The 19,940-nt window shown below is 40.3% G+C and overlaps 1 protein-coding gene across 6 annotated transcripts in view; it reads left to right on the top strand.

Moving 5' to 3' along the window:
• The window catches only part of sox13 (SRY-box transcription factor 13), a 41,614-nt gene that overhangs the window by 3,324 nt on the left and 18,350 nt on the right, over positions 1-19,940 (top strand). Inside the window, exon 1 of one of the 6 annotated variants that reach the window (XM_069190356.1) lies at positions 1,397-1,541. The exons of 3 other annotated variants lie outside the window; for them this stretch is intronic. The gene's annotated coding sequence lies outside the window, so the exon portion shown is untranslated. Of the gene's footprint in view, positions 1-1,396; positions 1,542-9,441; positions 15,187-17,193; positions 17,741-19,940 lie in introns of those variants that run through there. 2 more of the 6 variants (XM_069190357.1, XM_069190355.1) reach the window with 2 other exon arrangements.

Below are 19,940 nucleotides of genomic sequence, written 5' to 3'. Positions count from 1 at the left end.
ACCACATTGCTGAAGCTGATGTCCTGGCTTCTCTCAAGCAACTCAGATCAATAAACTCCTAACAACCGAATGGGCCAAAATTGCCTCCTTTCATTGGTGATCTTTCTTACCATCTTATGTTTGCTCAGAAGGAAGAGGCTCAGTTTGCCACTTGCTCTGACTTGTCCAATTCTTCTATTTTATTTGTAAATTTCTAGTAGATTATGTGAAACGTTATTTTTTTTGTTAACTTATGTTCCCGTCTTTGTTTTTGTGCAAAAGGCCCTTTCAGTTTCCAATCTTGACAACAATGAACTAATTTAGACCCCAAGGAACTATGACATTGGGCCAAGCCCTTGAGTTTCAGAATTTGACACTTCTGTACAGGTGCTTCTGACTAGTAGATTTCCAAGTTAATATTTTCAAACCTGTTTACCTATTAATGAATATTTAAATGTATTATTGATTCCTGTAGTTTTCCGATTTCCTGTGAATTATTTTTTTGGGCACGTATTGCAGCCCTTAAAGGCCACATGAAGACTGTAAGTGGCCCTACATGACTTTTTGGGCAGTGCATCACTAGATATAAAGTGTGTGTGGGGGGGCTTTTCTCACATCACTTTTAAAGGTTTTTAAAAAGTCAACGTGTTGCTCATACAAGCTTATTCAAAGTCAGCTGATATGAAGGAGACTTTCTTCTAATGTGGTAAATCTGTACACCTGTGTTGACTTTTCCAAAAACATTCCTTAGGTTTCTCTGTACTTTGTATTTAACTATGGCTTGAACATGATAACTCACATTAGTGGTATTAGTCAGAAGTTTGAAATTTCGATTTAGAATCTTGTGGTGTGTCATCGTTGACTGGCTCCCATCGGAAGCAACTTGGCGAAATTCAGACTTATTTTTTCGATATTGCTAAACAAATGTATAGATGTGACTGTAGGCCACAAACACGGGGTGTAATTTCCTGTTTTTCATGAATTCTCTTTTTTTTCACAAAGGTGTAAGATAAAGCCTAAAACTTGAATGGATCCCAAGCTGCAATTTAAAATAGCGAGTGAATTAAGCTCTTTGTCAGAAAAAAAGAACCGTTGGTTCTGTGCGAGGCAACAGCACCAACAACATCTCTCAAGATAATTAAATTCATTATCTTGTCTATCGTTTCTTGCCGGTTTGTTTCTTGAATCGTTAACAACTAACAAATGTGGGCTGATCGAAACAGCTTCATTTCTATTGCGTACTTGTATGCAAGCCTGTACATACACACACTTTGTCACATCTTTGGTCGATTTGAAGTGCTGAGAATGTGGAATAGTCACGCGCTCTGATTCTGGGTTTGATAAGTCTATCAACGCCCCCCCATTACCCTCCACCCCCACTTCAGGAACCTACCCCCGCCAAGCCGAGCACCGGAAATCAGAAACAGTACAGCAATAATGGAACGCGATTTTTAGATACAGCGTGAGCCAACAGGAGGGAACAAATACTGTTGTAGCCCTGAAAGAGAGACTTCACTTCATTGTTGAGGAGACAGTATCGGGTTCATCAGCACTATTATTGGGTAAGCTCCAAATCTCTAATATGGCAGCTTTTGTCTGTTTGTTGCTTCGCCCTTTAACGCTTCCAGAAACGCAACGTTTTTGATCATATTAGAACAAGGCCCAGGGAGAAACTTCTGAAACTTACTATTTTAAGTTTTGCTTTGCAAATGTTGGCCAACTTATTCCAATCCACAAATCCAGATCTGGGATTTCTATATTTATAGTTTATGGTGAATGTCTTTTTTTTAATGCATATCTTCACTCATGCTTTTTAGAGCAAACTGCAAAACACCAGTTTGCTTTCTATTCGCATTATGCTTTTGTCTGTACAGTGGCTTTTTCTTGATTAATGAGAAATCAAAAAATAATATTAATAGGGATGTGAATAATGTTTTTTTTTCAATATGGGGAGTGTACATTTATAAAGTACTAATATATGAGTGACCTGAATACTTCTAATTACTTTAATCATGACTTAAATGCACTCAAGGTCAAGCTTGGCTTCACAGATTGCTTTCTAATATGTATTAGGGCTGCATGGGCTATAATTGTTTCTGTTATGTTTGAAACCACTTTTAAACGTGCACATACTCATTTTAATTGCTAGGTTTTAGTATTAAGACAATATTGCTCTGATTGTCCTCTCTGGGTGAGTCTAGCAAACACTGCTTTTAGAGTACCGCAAACTGTTTCAACCCAATGTGTACAATGGAAAGTGTGCGGTGCTACACAGAGGTGGTAAACAGTGGGGTTGAGGGTAAAAACACCCACCACACCTCCCATAAAGCAGGTGATCATTGGGGTACAGAACTTAACAAATATCCTTTTTTTTCCGGGGCCATTTAAGAACTGGTCAAAGGATTGCACTCTTTCTATTCTGTAATTCCTGGCACTAAGTTGTGCACAGAGCAAATATGGAAATCTGCAAACTGAGGGAGAGATGTTGACCATCACCTAACTAAAAAAAAAGTTTAGCCCTGCTAATTCCTGGTGGGGTAATTCTCTGCAGGGTGGGGTAGCTTTGCGATGTGTTGGCTATATGCATGAACAGTTCCATCCCTCACACTGTTGCAGCTCTTCATCCTTGATGATCTTCAACTAAATAGCTGCATGTTTCTTATGTTCCCCTCCCCGATTTAATGATCCAGCTTCCTAAACCGTTTTTCCCAAACTATCAGAATTTATCATTCTGAAATCTGAAGAGGGGAAAATCCTTGAAAACAAAAACGGAATGAAATCGATTTGAGAGGGCCTCGAATGAGTTGTGATTCTGTTTTAAATTCTGTTCTTATGAAGTCTCGTAAACAATCCATCCCCTAAGCCGCGTTATTCAGGCAAATTCAGTGTAAAAAAAAAAACCTACCCGCGTCAGTTCCAGAGAAAGGGAATCTGAATGGATGATATTCCTTTACTTTGGTGCTGCTATAACTCATTTTGTCTGAGCCAGCAAATGTGGTCCTGTGCAAAGGGCAAGAAGGGGTTCACCATCAAACAAGCTGTGACAGAACCTAGGTGAGATGTATTTAAAAGCTATCAAAGTAAATGAACTCCTTTACAAAAGAGTGGCGGGCAGACATTGTTCACTTAGCTTCGGAGAGCTTCTCCAGAAAGTCTATTGCACTAACACCTCTACTGTCTGCTGTATCTTCAGTGTCCACTTGAATGAAGTTGATATTCATACCATTTAAGTCAAAATCAGTTCCTAAAGAGCGCAGAAAAACGTAGAAGGGTCTGAAAGTTTTAAAGTTTCACATCATCATTAGATTGTGCGTGTCGCAAATTAACAATCGGGTCGCATGCCTTTACCCTAACTCAAAATTCACCAATTTAGGGAAAAAGCAAACATAATAAAATCCTTGCAGTGTTTTTGTTATTTTATAAAATAAAAATTAATATGAGAAGAGGTAAGCAATAGATACGGTTGATCTAAGCATATTTTCATAGTGTGTTCCAGAAATTCCATGCTTTGATAATTTCAACTTAAATTTTGTAGTGAAACGTTAATGTTGATTGTAGTCACATAAGGAAAGACCTCTGCATTAAAGAAAATTCCTAAGTAAACAAAAACACTAAGATATTTAAGATATATATAGATTGTATGCAAACCTAGAAAATAATTTGTCCTAATTTTTAATTTGCATGTGTATATTGAGCTTCAAAAATGTGGCTTTGACACTTGGTTCTGCTTCAGAATGATTTTTATGACGTTTGAGTTAGTTTTCAAAACCTTAATATTTATAAATGATAAAATATTAAAAAATTAGAAATAACTCGCAAAAATATATATTGTTTGTACTTTTGACCCATATTGGCTCTTAAGTAGCACAGAAGATTATTTTTAATGCTCATGGAAAACAAATATTTTTAAGTCTTTGAACGCAAAGTAAGTCAGAAGAACATGTCTGTTATTCAGGTTCATTTCTTTTCAAAGTAAAAAAAAAATGAATATGTAAAATGCAGATTGCAAAAACAGAATCTTATTTTTGTCTCAAGTTTCAAAGCTGCAATCTCTTGCAGGAGACAGCTGGGTTCTGTGGTATTCGGGACAGCATGAGTGAAATATCGGTAATCAAAGGTACAATCTTAGACGTTGATTCTCATCATTCAACTGGATCATGGTCGACCACGAACAAAACAAAACGCTCTTTCAGCAGTCCGGATAGCAATCGATCTGTAGCGAGTTTAGGTTCAGGTCTCTGGTCCCGAAAAGTGCATCCTAATTTTTTATACTATTTGAAGGATTAAATACACTTTTTTCATAGCATGTATATGCGACTCCCACCTTAATTGCCCCACCCAATTTAAATGAACACTTTTTCCAGCTTTGCGATCTACCAATTTGGGGAACTCACTCTTATTTTCTGATTTTTGCGCGGTTCTCCTGCTTTTGGGCGACTGAAGGGGCTCTCTGAACGCCGCTGTCGCACCCAAAGACGTCTGAGAACAGGCGTTCTAAGAGCAAAACTCGGTATCGGAGCTCCATCTGCGCAGCAATGAAGTGAATTAAAACTAAAAGAGTCAGAACACAGAATTTAAGAGTCTCAAAGATGTGACTGTCTGAAAATGCAGTACCGTGGTGTAATAGGTACCATCAATAGCATAGCAGAGCTGAAGGTGTGCTCACAATGAGACTGCATCCAACATTTTGTTGGGGTGGAAAGGAGAGCACTTTGCCGTAATTAAGGATAATAATACAACTAAATGTTTACATAAACTATATGTCAAATTTCTTCCTAAGCACAAGTAGTTCTACTATGCAAATCTTGCTCAGGCGTGATGGTGTTTTGTCGCAACATGTACTTTTTCCTTAACAACATATGTATATTTTGTAAGAAGCTGTAACATTTTTTTTTACTTTATTTTAATTAATTAAAGTAATCGCCGGTTTCAGACACTGAAAATAATGTGTTATAATCCACAGTTGAATTGTCCCTAAAACTTACATTGCTGGCGATGCTAGTTTAAAGTTCTGTGATTATTATGGTAGCATTTTCTTCAGATATTGGGCGTTTTGAATCGAAACCATAACAAATTACACGAATATCAGAATTTTTAATGTTGAAACCAGATTCGAACCGTTTCAAAACCTCTATATGCTGATTGAAATACTCTATATCTTTTTCGCATTTTACCTGTAAGAAAAAAATATAACAGATAAAACTCTAGCGTTTGCTCTCTAGCGCTCCGAGACTGCACTTTAATAAATAAAATACTAAATAACCTCCAAAGTCCATGCGTGTATCTTGAAATATTAATCTTCAGAAGTTAATATAATATTATAATATTTTAAATTCTTTATTCTTTTACAAGTGTTATTTGGTAACACTAAGTTAAACTATACTTATTTCACAATATTAATTGTTGTAGGAGATATTATTATAAAACTAATTATTGGCCCCTGGTTTGTTAAACTAGTTAATTCGCAAGGCATCTTAAATAGCACTTCACAAAATAAATGAAAGATCAGTCAACAAAGAAGAGCTAACAATGTCAAACAGGTAAAGTTGTCCAAAGCAGTCACACTTAGCTCTTCTTTGTTGACTTAGAAAGTGTGCGTATAATAGCACAGAAACAATTTTGTAACACTCGTATCGTTTTTAATATTAGAAATCGAAGACATGTTCCCGCCCATTTCGATGTGAGATAAATTGTTGGAGAAAGTCGTTTGTAACCACAGTGCAATTTGGGCCACTTGAAGCCAGCAACGTCTAATAAAATATCATCCTGAACCCACCTTTTCGCTGTTTTTGTACACCTTGGGACTGTTTTCGAACCGGGAGGTTTTTTTAAGGAGGGTTTATAAAAAATAGAAAAAGAAGTAAAGGAATTCAATTCAAAACATTTGCGCAGAATTGAGAGACGTTGCAGGGGTCGTAGGCAGGCTGGGCTCCAATCTCTAAAGCAAGCCCACAGTGTCACCAGCCTTCAAAGACGGTCAGACGTGTTAGCTGGTAATGCTTTGTTTTCTGCAAACAAGTTAAGTCACATTTTAGCTTCAGGACACAGGGAAGAAGTCCATATCATGAACAAAAGCCAAAACCCCAAACAGTACGTGACATTTATTCTCTTTAGATGCGTCTTTCTTCAGGAGAACTCGTCCCTCTTACTGGGCTCTGTTTAGTTTGATGATGAAGTTACTGTCTTTTATGAATCATATCATTGAAATGGTATAGCTTTCAGATAGAAAGCAAATGGAAACATTGCTGTGACCCATATACGAGGAATGCTTGGTTTTGGCTAATTTTAACTGTTAAAATGTTGACCAAAACACCAGGTCAGGATCTGCTGTTTTCTTTGTGGCAGAGGGCTCTATGATATTCAGAGTTAACCTAGATTGTGTGCTTGCCATTATTTATTTTAACTGATTATTGGTTGCATTTCTATGACTGTGTCAACAGCAAACAGACCTATACTAGGAAAACACTAGGAAAATGCAGTAAGGTGACTGTGAGAAGAATTACTGTATGTCTCTGTATACACCGCATAAGGAATATACAAAGATTTTTGAGAATTCATTGATTCCCATATAGATAACAACATTTTTTGCTTCATGGACCTTTCATTCAATTTCTAGTTGTGTGACAACCTTGTTTCACGCCAAGACACCTATTGTAATTTTCCTCTTCTGTCTTTCCAGATGATCAGAGAAGCACAGTCCATGTGCCCAGACTTGCTTGCTAAAAAATTCACTGTAAAGATCTTCCTGCGCAGTCACACCTGAAGAGGGAATAATTAGGGCTGCAGAAATGACTTCCGATTTTTAAAGAATAGCCTAATCTGTGTACTGAACAGAGAGATCTGTCAGCCCGTTTTAAAAAGGTACTCAAACTTTTAATATTGCAGTCTACCAGAAAGCACTTATTAGCTCTTTAAAAGAAAACCCCAGCAGCATGAACAATCACACAGATCTACAATGGACCCAAATGCAAACACCTGACACTTTTAAGATTGAAGATCGCACAATTTGCAGTGTTGGTGCAGATAACTTAAAAATAATGCATTAGTTTTGAGTAATCCAAAATGCATAATTTAATGGATTATTTATTACTTCGTGATTATTATTAACAAGTTAGTGGAAACAGCTTTTAAGAATAACTTTTTATAGTTTCCTGCTTGCACAGTAACAATATGTATGCTTGACAGATCACAGTATCTGCTTCCTTTACATTTCCCCTTAGCCCGATTAGTTAATTTTAAAAAGTAATGCATAATATATAGTTATATATATATATAAATGCATTACATTTTAAAAGTAGCTTCCCCAGAAAAGGCAGTTTGCAACATCACAGATTCATTCCTCAAGTTGTAACTTATGGGGAGTATTCCATGTCAGATGTCAGGCATGTAGTTTGAAATGTGGAAATGATTTGATCTTGTAGTGTCAAAGCTGTCTGTGAAACCTACAGCTGGGGCGATGTAATAAGATGAAGTGGGCGACTGACCTCACAGGAAAAACCTTTTCGAGTTCAGTCCCACACTGCGGTACAGAGGTGTGATAAGGCTATGCACACAACAGATGTCTTAAACCTTCTTAGCATCACTGTCAAGACAGATGCAAGACCGGCGTTCAACAATTCATTAACCATAGAATTAATTCACAGATTCTTTCTTGTAGTGTATATTTTAGCTTACTTTCTTTCTGCCTCTTAATGAGAAGAAAAAAAAGCCTTGCACAAAATCTAATTTGGAAATGGAGTAGTGATAAAAATTGCCTGTGTCCTTCTCATTGGTTGTTAATCCGGGGTTCTCAGCTGTGGTGCTGGAGTTCCACACATCTGTTGGTTTTTGCTCAAGCTCTCAGTTACAAAGTTGTACTCTAAATTAACCTATTGACAGCGTTAATTTGAACTCTTTAATTGCTCTCAGCTCTTTGACTGCTGCATACCTTAAGCAAGACGTTTGGCATTTGTGTGGACCTCCAGGACCAGGATTCTCAAACCTGGACTGAACCAGCTGATTTGCTCAGCTTGATGGCAGAAGTGGGGAAAAAAATATGTGGAAGTGTGTTTAAAACTGGGCACAGGAGGTACTTCTTAACCAAAAGGTGGTAGGAGTCTGGAACAAGCTGTCCAGCTATATTGTACAATTCAATACCCTGGTTTCCTTCAATAAATGGCAGGATGAGGTCCTCAGATCAGTTGGCTACTGACAACCAAACGAGCCAGGTGGCCAGAATGACCTTCTCTCATTAGGAGCTTTTCTCGTGATCTCACTTCAGCTATTTAAGGTGTTGTGACAGCATTAAGACACCTCAGGTGTCCTCTGCATACATAGCCTCATGGCCAGACACGCTGTGTCCCTTCCTTCCTTCCTTTTGTGCTCACTTGTGGGATCAAGGAAAGGTCTCTGTTGATTTATGGTAAAAAAATAAATAAAACCACTACAAATTAACCTGCAGGAGAGCAGAAAGGTGCAGGGGTGAGCACAACATGCAAATGTCAGAAGTTTCCTGAGGCGGTGCCCTCGGTTGTTCTCCTCATAGATACACATCTGTGACTGCAGAATCCCACCTTGTTTCCGGGAGGCTCTTGCTTCTCGTTTTACCTAAACTTCGCTCCTCACCTCGGTCGCTTCAGGAGCGTTTGCGAGCCCTGCCTGTACGCCACGGTGCCATAGCGCAGCCTGGCACATCTTCTCCCCCGACCCATCACCTAGAGCGAGGTGGCATGCCGAGCAGCTGCCATTGTTTATCCATCTTTCGATGGTGTGGTTTTTATCGCATAAGATGAAGAAACTATACAGTTCAAGATTATAGAGAGGGCACGGCCCAGAAATCTAGAGACAGACCTAGAATTAACCAATAATGACTGCCAGGAAGCAGCGGAGTGTTAAATCTCCCTCAACTATCTCATATGACTCACTGTAGTAGATCTTGGCAAAACACTGACATTGGCACTCTGAACATATGGACCTGAAGGAGACCATAGATAAAAAGCAAGACTTTTCTTGAACATTGCATGGGAGGTTTCTTCATGTTCTGTTGTCTACAAGAATGTCACTGCTTGCTAGTCTTCTCATTTTAATTCCTCAAAGGCTATGATCTAATTACAGGACACACACCGTGGTTGTGTGTGCATTTCACTGAGGTAATTCACCCTACAATCAGCAGTATTTTTCCTCCTTTTGATAGAAACGATCATTTTCTCACAATGGCAACAAATGCAGTAATTGATGTAACGTGATATTTATGCCAATTGCCATTTTACTTCTACCTTGAATTCTTCTTCTGCACGAGAATACTTCAATTAGTGCTATGTGCTATTGCTAAGCATAACAATTTCACCATTATTTAATCAAAAATTAAATAAAGTAGGCAAAAAATGTTTACAATTCACATAAGTATATCAAGGGAAACCAAATGAAATTCTAAGTTAATAAAAAAAAAACTATTACAATGTTCCATTCTTTAAAAAAAAAAGTTGTTCAGGGGAATAAAGTTAGATAATCTCATTGGAAGTCTTAGTTCTTATCCAATGGGTAGTTAAAAGATGGGTAGATTTTAAGCAAATTTCCAACACACTGCAACAGTCTTTTCTTTCAGGTCCAATATCAGCAGAACGAAGATCAGTAAACTCATTTCCCTGAATCTTCACAGATTCCAGGTGAAACAATTATCTAACATCAACAACCCACCCCCGAAGCTAAAGGGCAGTAGAAAACATTTGAAAAGGTCAGGTGTGACTGTTTGTTATGTTAAAGGTGGGCTGTGTGCTATGAGGAACTGTCACTGCACAGAGAGGAACAGTAGATCTTGAGATGCAAGGGGCTTCTAAAATAAGAGCCTGTGGGCTGTCATTTACAAATGGAACCCTAAGAGGTGAACAGGCCTCTACAAATTCCATGATTGTAAGTGAAAAGCCTTGCCACAGTGATTCAAACCGACCACACACAGTCACACAGAGCGCACAGCAGCTCCTCTTTATCAGAACAGACCGACAAGAAGTACAGCTGGCTGAGAGAAAGAGTGAGAAAGAGTGAGAAGTGACTGTGGTGATGAAGAAGAGTCTTCAGGATTCTTGTAAATTATTCACCTTCTCGTAAATGCTTGAACTTTAAAATGCTTTGTACATAATCCTTTATCTACATTTTTTTTTACTCCCCAACAAACTTGTGTTTGAAAGTAGCAATGACATTTACTTTAACCTATGAACTCAACTTGCATTGGCCTGCATCCCATTGTGACTAATGGTAAATCCCGAGATAAGGCAAAAAAGTCAGACTTGAAAATAATCACTGACTTGCAGAAACCACTGCATGAATGAGGCAAATGTAGAATTATTACTAATGTTTTCTACAATTATGGTGTGTTTGAACAGCTGTAGCAGTGATAGTAATTGTATCCGTGTTGTTTTTTGTTAAGCACTAAATCTGGTCACGCTTGAGCACAGAGGATATGTTCATTTTTGCCACACAGGGAGTTTTTCCAGTTGAAGGAGAATAACCGGATTGCAGGTCTCCCTGTCTATTTTCTTCTCTCCCTGTCCTGCTCTCCTACAGTACTTGTTTCCTCCTCCTGCTGAGGCCTAGTGCCATAGAGGTGTCCTGTTTGTTTCTGTGCCTCGAGAAGGGCGCTGGGTAATTTGTTTAGACCCTAGAGAACAGCCAGGGCACTGCTCCCTTAACACCAGAGGCTTCAGCTGAGCATTTTGATAAAATTATGCAAAAGCTCTCCAGAAATTACAGTAGAGGGAGAAGCTGTTACTTGTTCATGTAACATTTTCCATGTTTAGAAAACATTTCACAATGTTTTACATGTATTTTAATAGTCAATTCAGTTAGTTGCACTGTATTGTAATAGTGCAACTAACCAAGACCAGGTCATTTTATACATCATGATTCTTCCCTAGTAATGTTCTGGCAAAGAACACGAATAACACCATAATCAATCTTCTAGTTATTAAAAGGATTGCAACATTTTTACTTGTGCATGATCTGTTCCTACATTTTTCATGTTATTGTATTTGCTGAGTTCCGAGTCACTACTCCAGGATTTATCAATAACTCACAGAGTAGAAGAGACAGGTGGAATTTTCTGTCCTGAATTACTGGTGTTCTGTGGCACGTATACTTCTCCAGTGTGTAAACAGAGCTGGCTGACATGATGTAGTGGTCCTGTTTGCTTTAGATGGAAAGGATTTAAGAAAGTATGCTCAGGTGAAGGGACACCTCCAAAATCAAATGCAGAAAATCCTTTCTTTTTCTGATGTAATCTTTAATTACATAAATCTTTATAGCAAATGCATTTAAATATCACTTTTTAGGGTCAGAACAACCAGAGTCTGGAGTATCTTGATATTGATATGACAAATAACTGGAAATGAATGGTGACTTTTGTTCTGCACAAGGAAAAGCAACAAAACAGAAACACAGGAAAGATTAATTCCACTTTTGAACCTCATAAAGTAGCAAAGCACTTTACAGCAGCAAGCTGGCCTTAATTCCCTGCCCACAATGCCCTTCTGTGTTCCCACTGAGCGCGCTCTCTAATTATGCGTCTCTAACAAGGTTTTATCCATTGTGCGTTGCCCACCCCCCTACCCTTCCTTTCCAGTACGCACACAATACTGGGACCAGCAGGCTCCGTTAAGTACCTGTTGCGCTCTCCTCCTCGGCGCACAATAAGCAGGCCGCATCGCCATGGAAACGAAACAGCTGCAATGCTTTGTATTCAAGGTCCCTATTTACTTTTCTGTGATTCTACCAGCCGGGGAAGTGCTTAGGGGGATGTGAGCAGGCCACTCAGAACAGCGGTCTTGCAATCCCTTATTCCTAAACAAAACCATATAAACACTCGTACACCACACCCACCAAGCCAGTGCTCACGATTTAGGATTTAAACCAAAAAGCACAAGTATAAAATGTTTTTTTTTCTTATTTGAACTGGGGAAGAGGGTGGGAAGCTCTTGGAAGAATCCTTTCCTTTATTCTGTTCATATCGTGCTTTTGTTTTCCTAATAGCATTTTGTCCTCCTGCTCTTCAGTGTCCAGATTCACTTATTTTCTCCTGGATGAATGCTGCAGATAACCCTTCACCCATAAGGAAGAGAATGAGGCTCTTGTGCAGAGAAAGCAGGATAATAGATTTTGCTATCTAACCTCTTTTACAGAGGGCACAGGTTGAGACTATTCCGGAACCATCATATTTCAGACCCACTTAAGCTGATTTATTTGAATTAACTTTTTGTCTTTTTATTTTGTTTTTTGCATGAAACTATTGGGTTTTAAGTGGTCAGTTTGTTGCGTTTGCTAACAGCTCCTTTTCGCCACATTGCAGATGCTGAGAACCTTCCAGTGTTCCCAGAGAACTCTAAAGCAATAGATAGCATAGAGTTAGCCTTGTATTGTGCTTGAGCTGAAATGCATGCATGACTAAATTACACTTTTTTGATAATGCATTAAGTAACATCTAAACACCAGAAGCTATTTGAGTGAGTAGTATGTTCCCAGTTCATGAACCATAGTTTTCCTCTGTGTCGGCAAGCCCTCATGTGCTTTACCACACTAGACCATAAGAACATCATGGTCTACTGCACTGAACATTCAAATTGTTGTGGTATATCATGCTATTCCCATGGTCCAGTATAGCAAGACTGAATATATGATAAATCCCACAGGAACCAAGTGAAGGCTACGGTAAAACCACAGAAATGCAAAAATACTGTAGTAAATTTGCAAATATAGACTAAACTTTCATAAGGGTGTAGCCATGCTGTAGCGTAAAAGTAAAATCACTTCTCCTTGTAATGTACATTACATCCTTTTCAAAGGAATTTAGGGCTACTAGACAGACATTCAACAAAGCAAGGGATCTTCTAACTGGAGGTTGGCTTTTATCATACAAAGACTTGTTGGATCCTCTGTCTCCAACAGTGTTGTTCACCAATGTAAGCAATTCATAAGTACTGTTGAGTTGAACCTAGTTGCTATTCTGTCTTACATTTGTATCCAATACTCATCTTTGCAAGTGGTGTTAAGGATCTCCAGAGAATAAATTAATCTAAGAACACCAGATGCGTTAATAGTTATGCTTGTAGCTTGGGAAGTCTTGTTAGTTTGCTGGAACTGTTCATATACTATAATAAACAGGTAATCAATGAACTTACAAGAGACATCAAACTAGTTTACCTGCATTATTGGAGATAAAAAAGTGATGAATACCAAGTGTTAAACACACTGAGAACTCACACTTGTCAGTAAGTATACATTTTTTTCCTGTAGCTTCCTGTGTTTTAGGTATAATTGTTTTTTTTTTTGTAGACTGAACTAATTTTCCTAAATTGTTTTCTGATAATGAAGGTTTGGGGTTTGGATATCTATGTCTCTTTATCTTTTGTGATTTGGGAGTCACTGTGATAAAATCGGTTTCTTGTTTGTCACTTTCAGAGGGAGGGGAAAGAGTGGGACTGTCCCTGTGACAGAGCAGGAAAAAGCAGAAAACAACAGATTACCTTATGACAGCCTGCTTTTGCTTGATTCCCAATGGCTTTACTTTACTTCTCATCTGCATAAAGTATGCAGGTTTTTTTTTACATAACCATTTATTTCCTGGAGCATTTGGTCTGTCAGCCTAGAACAAAAGAGTACAGCAGAAATACTAAACTCCCAAGGCATTCTGAACCTTTTTCCTTCCTTTTAGGAATTTGCGACCCATTCCACAACCAAAAAAAGGTCTCAGATGTTTGTTATTATGCTTTTTATAGCTTATGGAGTTTGGCTCCTCCTTGGATGCTATGAATGACTGCTCAGTCACTCCTGTTCGTCAGTTAATGAAATAGTTGCAATACTTACATACTATACAAACTTGACAACAAGACCTGTTGTATCCTAAAAAATAGCCTGTATAAATGATTCTCAGTCCAAGGGTACAGCTCATAATTTTGTCTACAGACTGTGGTCCTGTTATAGACGTCACTTGATGGCAGCAAGTTCTGTTCTCTAACTTCCAAGAACTCGCTCCCCTTTTGTTACTCCTGCTCGTCATTTTCTTTCCAGCTCTTTTGTAACAGGTTAATTGTATTTCTGTGTGCACGTGGTGATGCTCTTTGTTCAAATGTAATCCATTAGGGACAGCAGTAGAAGAACAATGTAGAAGGGTTGTCATAGCGTGAAAGGGTCCTGGCTGGGACTTGAAAAGACCTGCTCCTCCTCACAATGAGCAAGGCTTTGGTACAAAGTGGCTGGCAAGTCTTTCGCTGTTGCTGCTGTAGATTCTGTTGGTTCCGCATAGGGGAGATGAGAGGGTGAATTCTACCCAGGAGGTATCGAGTTGTATCAAAACCCCTGTACCGCTGCTGAAGGTTAGGGAGTGAAATAAAGCAGCTCGTCCCTTTGCAAGTTTTTGAAAGCTAGCATTTGCACTTCTCGTCATCAAAGAGATGGCCAGAGGAAAAAAAAATAAATGTCTTAGCAATCACTTTCATGACCAGGAACTTGAAAAGCAAGAATAAAAAAAGGCTGGGGAAACTACTCACACTAAAAATAAAATATTTTATAGAGCACCTTTTAAAAGTAACACCTCAAAGCACTTTACAGTAAATGTTTAAAAAAAGTTACAATGATAGCAAATTACAAAGTACATATAAGACAAGAGAGTAGAAGTGCAGCAGAAGTTAGAAAATTGAGCAGACACTGACACTAAGTAAAATCCTTTCTGCAACTAAAGGTTTTGAGTCTAGATTTAAGTGCACTCAGGGTAGGTGGATATCTCCGATATCCTCTGGGATAGAATTCCAGAGCTGACGGTCCCCTTACACCCAGAGTGGAGAACATAGGGAGTCTGTCGATCCGTGTTGCTCAGAATCCCCTAGTTCTGCACAGTACCAGTTACTGCGCCCCTCTGGAAAGCCCAGTAGCCGTCCCCTCTCTAGGGCATTGCAAAACCCAAGCAGGGCTGGATGTACATTTCATGCAAATGCTGTCATCGCGGAGGCTGCCCTGTCATTTCATCTGTCCCGGCTGCACGTGCATCCTGACCTCAGAGCTCTGAAAGATTCCAGACCCGCCGTTTTCCACTCGGGGAAATTCGGCGCACACCCTCTCGGTTCGGTCCCAGGACACCGAGAGGTGCTTCCCTGTCCCCAGCGACCCACGCTGCTGCCCCACAAGGTCGGGGTAGAAGACTGGAGCCACAAGCCCAGGGACAGAAGTGAACGGCGCACTCTAGAGGTTGGTAACCTTTCGTTTCACTGGTGCTAAAATTAGTGCTTGGATCATGGTGAATTCCCCCCTCTCTTTTATTGCCATTATTTTTAGTGAAAGCCGGTGGAGCTACATTAGGCAGTGAGAATTCCACTGCTCTCTTTTCCTTCAGCTGGCAGCTGAGTGGACCTGATGATGATAGCGTTAGATGCCCTTTTCTCTCAGGCATATTGCCAAATCATTTCTAATAATTCAGCAATAAGGTCTCTCTTAATGCACAAAATGTTCGATGGTGACTTTAAAGTTTATGGAATTAATTCAGGGCTAATCGGTTTCTTGTAGTCCAAGAGACGACCTGCAAGGGGTGCTAAGGCACTGTGTCCGTCAGTGTTCCCATAATGTTGATTGGTTTGAGCACCATTCATCATTTTTGTCCAGTTAAAAACGTGTCTGGTTTGAATTAAAAAAAGAAAACCGCAGTTAGAAAAGTGGATATCTTGATATCGGGTGGCATTTGCATAGACGGTATCTTTGCTGTAACATAGTTACAAAATGTGACACAGTGCGAGCCCTTTATGCTACACTGTAATACAGGTGCTACAAGAATACAAGAATCAGAAATGTCACTACGAATGATCTTTTTTTTTTAAACGTGCATCAGAAAACAAAGGTTTCGATTGTGTTTGTAGTTGGTAAGGGGACCTGCATTTTTCCTACGCAGCAGCATTTTCTTTCTGTGAGCTTTTGCATGCAAAACTTTAAAACAAAACAATTTTTCTTTTGCTCGATAGTGTGATTGGTAGAACCAGTAATGCTGAAAAGATAAATTGGGCTGATGCTCTTACCCAAATCGGTTTGCATTTGTACCTAATAATACAGCTGGGGAATTTTACGGACGCAAACTGAGTGAAGTACCTTGATCAGGGGTGCAACAGCAGTGTCTCACCTGGGACTTGAGCTACCCACATGCTTCCAGTTACGAGTCCAGAGTCCTGCTCATGCTCTACCCTGGTTTAATGTACTAAGGCTTCAAAGACCTCTTATTTCAAAGGAGAGGAAAATGGTTCCATGCGGTTCTGCCTGTGTGCTGCCCTGTGGATGATGCTGAGCAATAATTGGGAGTGACGGGGCATGTGGGGCACTGTGGACGTGGCTTGAAATTAATTAGGAAGGTGAATGAAGCTGGGAGGACACCAGCCAACGGGCTGGCAATGGAGCAGATCGCCCCTGCTGACAGAGGGCACAAGGCAAGCTGGATGGCATAATGCAGAACAAGACAGGGAAGTGTGACAGATGCAGAAAGAGTGGACCTGAAGAATCGGAGGGGGCAGTTTTAGGCTGCGTTACCAGTCTTAAAATCTTTTTGCCGTTTATGACTTTTAGAGCAGCGATGATAAAAATATACATGTCGGGCGCCCCTCATGTCTCCAGAGCTGCTCAACCCCCTCCCCCCGTGAAGTGTTCAGGATTTTTTTTTAAATTCTGTTGTTAATTTTTCTTCCCCCATGAAAATCCAGAGGGGTATTTAATTAACAAGAAAGCAATAGCTAAGACAGTTTGAAGCTTGGTAGCATTAACAAAATCAATATTTTATTCCAGTGGGCACTTCAAACAAAAGAAGTTGCCACTTATCAGCTTGGTTGTAATTTTGGAAGGTTCTGATATCACAATATACAGTGCTTCATCAAGTCTTTAGAGAGAGGGGGGACTTCATTTGAGCCTGATGAAACTGCACTTTGATTACAAATGTATATTCTAGTGCCGGCAGTCCAGGGGTTATTCTTGCAGACAAAGTACATTTCTAATAATTTTGGACACATTCTCATTTCTCCATCTCTGTCAGCTGTCATGATTTGCTGGGAGATGTAGTTAAAGAGTTAACTGCGTGAACTCAATTTCCAAGCGATTCTGAGCAATCGCACTTGCTTTTCCACAACGCTATTTCTATGTACAGAGAAACTAATAAAAAACTATTATTAACTGGTCTTAAAAGGAAAGCTTGTATTTCTGCTTTCCCCAAAACCATTATCAAATCTGATTTAAAAAAGAAAGGTCAGCTACATGCAAAAGTCCTGTCCAAGGCCTGTGACAATTTCTCTCGCTGCCCGGGCCAAGCTGGCGCATGTGCGCAATGTTGAGAGTCCAGACACTGCCTGCCAGCCCCGCCACCCCTATCCGTTTCTGCACTGAGCCCGCTAGACAGACCTGCAAATCCAGAAATACTTACCAGGTTCCGGGCTGGCCTGCCAGTCTGCAGCAGTGGGTATTTTTGTAAATGCATTGTGGCAGGCAGGCATGCCACCCCCCGCCATCAAGTCATGAACAGAAGGGAAAGTGAGATAGCATCGAAGTCACAGAGTGCTGAGGAAAGGGTGGTACTGCCAAGAACGGCCCCAGGAGCCTGCCTGGCTACTAAGAATAGCAGGATACCAGCTGAGCAGTCAGACACAAACAAGGCTCCTGGACTGCACTTGTTCACAGGCTCCACAGCGTCTTGCTGAACATGCTTCTGAAATGCCCAGAGGCCAGCTCTCGCCTGACTCTCATGGTGAAGCCCTGGAGCTGCTCCTCACTGACCCAGGTAGGGATGACCGCTCCCTGGAGGACTCCAGGTGGGCCTCTGAATTAGCCAGTGCTCTCTGGTCAGCTGTGAAATAAAGTGATGGCAGGGTTGGGATTAGGTGACGAAGTGCTACGCAAACGGATTTTCCCATTCCCTGAGCAACTATGGGAACACAAGGTTTATCTTGGCCTCTCTACTTGCGCTTATCATTGGGGTATATAGACTGTATTTGAGAATATATCGGTGTCCTTAATTAACTTGGGTGTCATTTTGTAACGACTTTGTGCTACAACATATAGCGAATATACAACTTTTTATTTGTATGTGGAGAAGGAAGAGAATTTGACAGTTTACAGTTAATGGACGCAAATTAACAGTTCAGCACAGAGGAGGAATGGTACAGTTTCTTATTGGTGACAGTTCAGTCCCCAAAAAGCTGCTACACTCAAGAAACATTTAAAAGCAGTGGAGACCCCTGATAGTGTAATAGTGGTAGACCCCATTCCCCCCTTTTAAACAGAGGATATTGGTTTGTTCCTGGCCTGTATCATTACTCTGCCTTGCTTCCTGCACTGTGTTGCTTTTGTCCATCTCTTGCCTATTGTTCACACTTCCTTTGTTCCTCTTTCTGCAACAATGGATTTTTTTCTTTGTACTTTTAGGGTTTGTTGGTTTTGTTTTTCTTTCCTCCTTTAAAAAAAGACACAGGGCTGACAGGATCACATCCATCTCCAGTATAACCTGTCACTGGGATAGCTCAATATTAGCAGGAAATAAATCCACATCCATGCATGCAGACAGACAGCTCCACATGATAACTGACCACAGCATTACCAGGCCCTGCTCAGGAAACCAGGTTTGCTGCTGTAAGTGGTGTTTGTGGACCAGCAGGTGGATCTTTTACACCAACAACTGGGGACACGGTGCTAAAGTTGGAGCTGTCCTTGAGATTAGATCTTAAACTTGGGTCATTAGCGATCCCACGGCACTGTTTGTAAGAATAGTCCTGGCTAATTAATCTCCGCCCTGTTTGCACAGCCTGGCCTCCCTAAAAGTTTTCTCTTAAATCTGTTGGTGAAGCAGTTTTGCACTTTTCCACCCAATCCACTGTGCAGCGGGGCTGCTGGTGCAGAATGGCTTCTGTGCGTCACCCGGGTTGGGGCTGCACTTCAGGTGTGGATAGACCTTCTTACATACAAACAGCTTTTAAAAAATACATAAGCTTTAAAAAAGTGATCCCAACTAGATTTATTCCACAACATCAATTCTTAGAATGCTTCTTCCTTTGCCACTCGAGATACCGGAAGAACCTGCAAGAAAATGTTTGGCAGATCCGAAACAGTCTTTTTCTGGGGGCTTGGGAAGGGGTGGAAGTCACGCAACGCTACCGCACAAGTTTTTGCTGAGCTCTCTCAAGAGAGCACAGCCTTGGCACACAAGAGAGGATCTCTCCAGACTCGGCTTGGGTGCAGCCACACCCCATCGGAGAGATTCTACTTCAGCCTCCTGCTGTCAGGCCCTCCACTGAATCTGCACCCACAGTGGGAAAGGATTTGTCGTTTTTAAGGAAGAAAGTGCCAAGACACACAACTGAAGCCAATATGCTTGGATCGTTTGCAAATCAGCTTGATGATAGAACAGAAATAAAAACATAACGAACCAGAAAGCAACCAGTAATTCAGGTATTCTTGTCATTTTTAGAAGCTTGTGGCAATTTACAATGCCACATTGTAATTTACAATTTACAATGTGCTCCCTAATCATTATACAATAGGGTCTATTTCCTGTGTTCTCAGTCAAATTTCCCCAATATACATGCCAGTGCAAGTCCTTCCTACCTTCTGCAAACCTAATGAAAGTCGAAGGAGATTTATCTCGCTCCTATGAATGAGCCAGTTGACTATTTTACAAACACAGCTGTCCTGGTTCTCTACTGCAGCCATCCCCAATTCTGGTCCTGGAGGACCATCTTGACTCTTAAGAAGATTATGGTTGTTATTGGATTAATTGGACCAGTTTAAATACCAGTACTTCCCAGTAGTGGTGCTTTTAAGAGACCTGGAAAACCTGCAGACATGCTGACCCCCCAGGACCAGGACTGGAGACTTCAGCCTGGAGGGGGAGGAGAGACTGAAGACAAGACCAGCAGTGTCAGTGCTGTATAGCCACAGGGCTGGGCTTCTCATTCTGTTCTCTAAGCTAAGGTTTATTTTCTGCA

The sequence above is a fragment of the Lepisosteus oculatus genome, chromosome 5 (assembly GCF_040954835.1).
Source record: "Lepisosteus oculatus isolate fLepOcu1 chromosome 5, fLepOcu1.hap2, whole genome shotgun sequence".
Classification (NCBI taxonomy): domain Eukaryota; kingdom Metazoa; phylum Chordata; class Actinopteri; order Semionotiformes; family Lepisosteidae; genus Lepisosteus; species Lepisosteus oculatus.
Note: the sequence above shows the minus strand (reverse complement) of the source record. Positions and strands in the feature narration are given on the sequence as shown.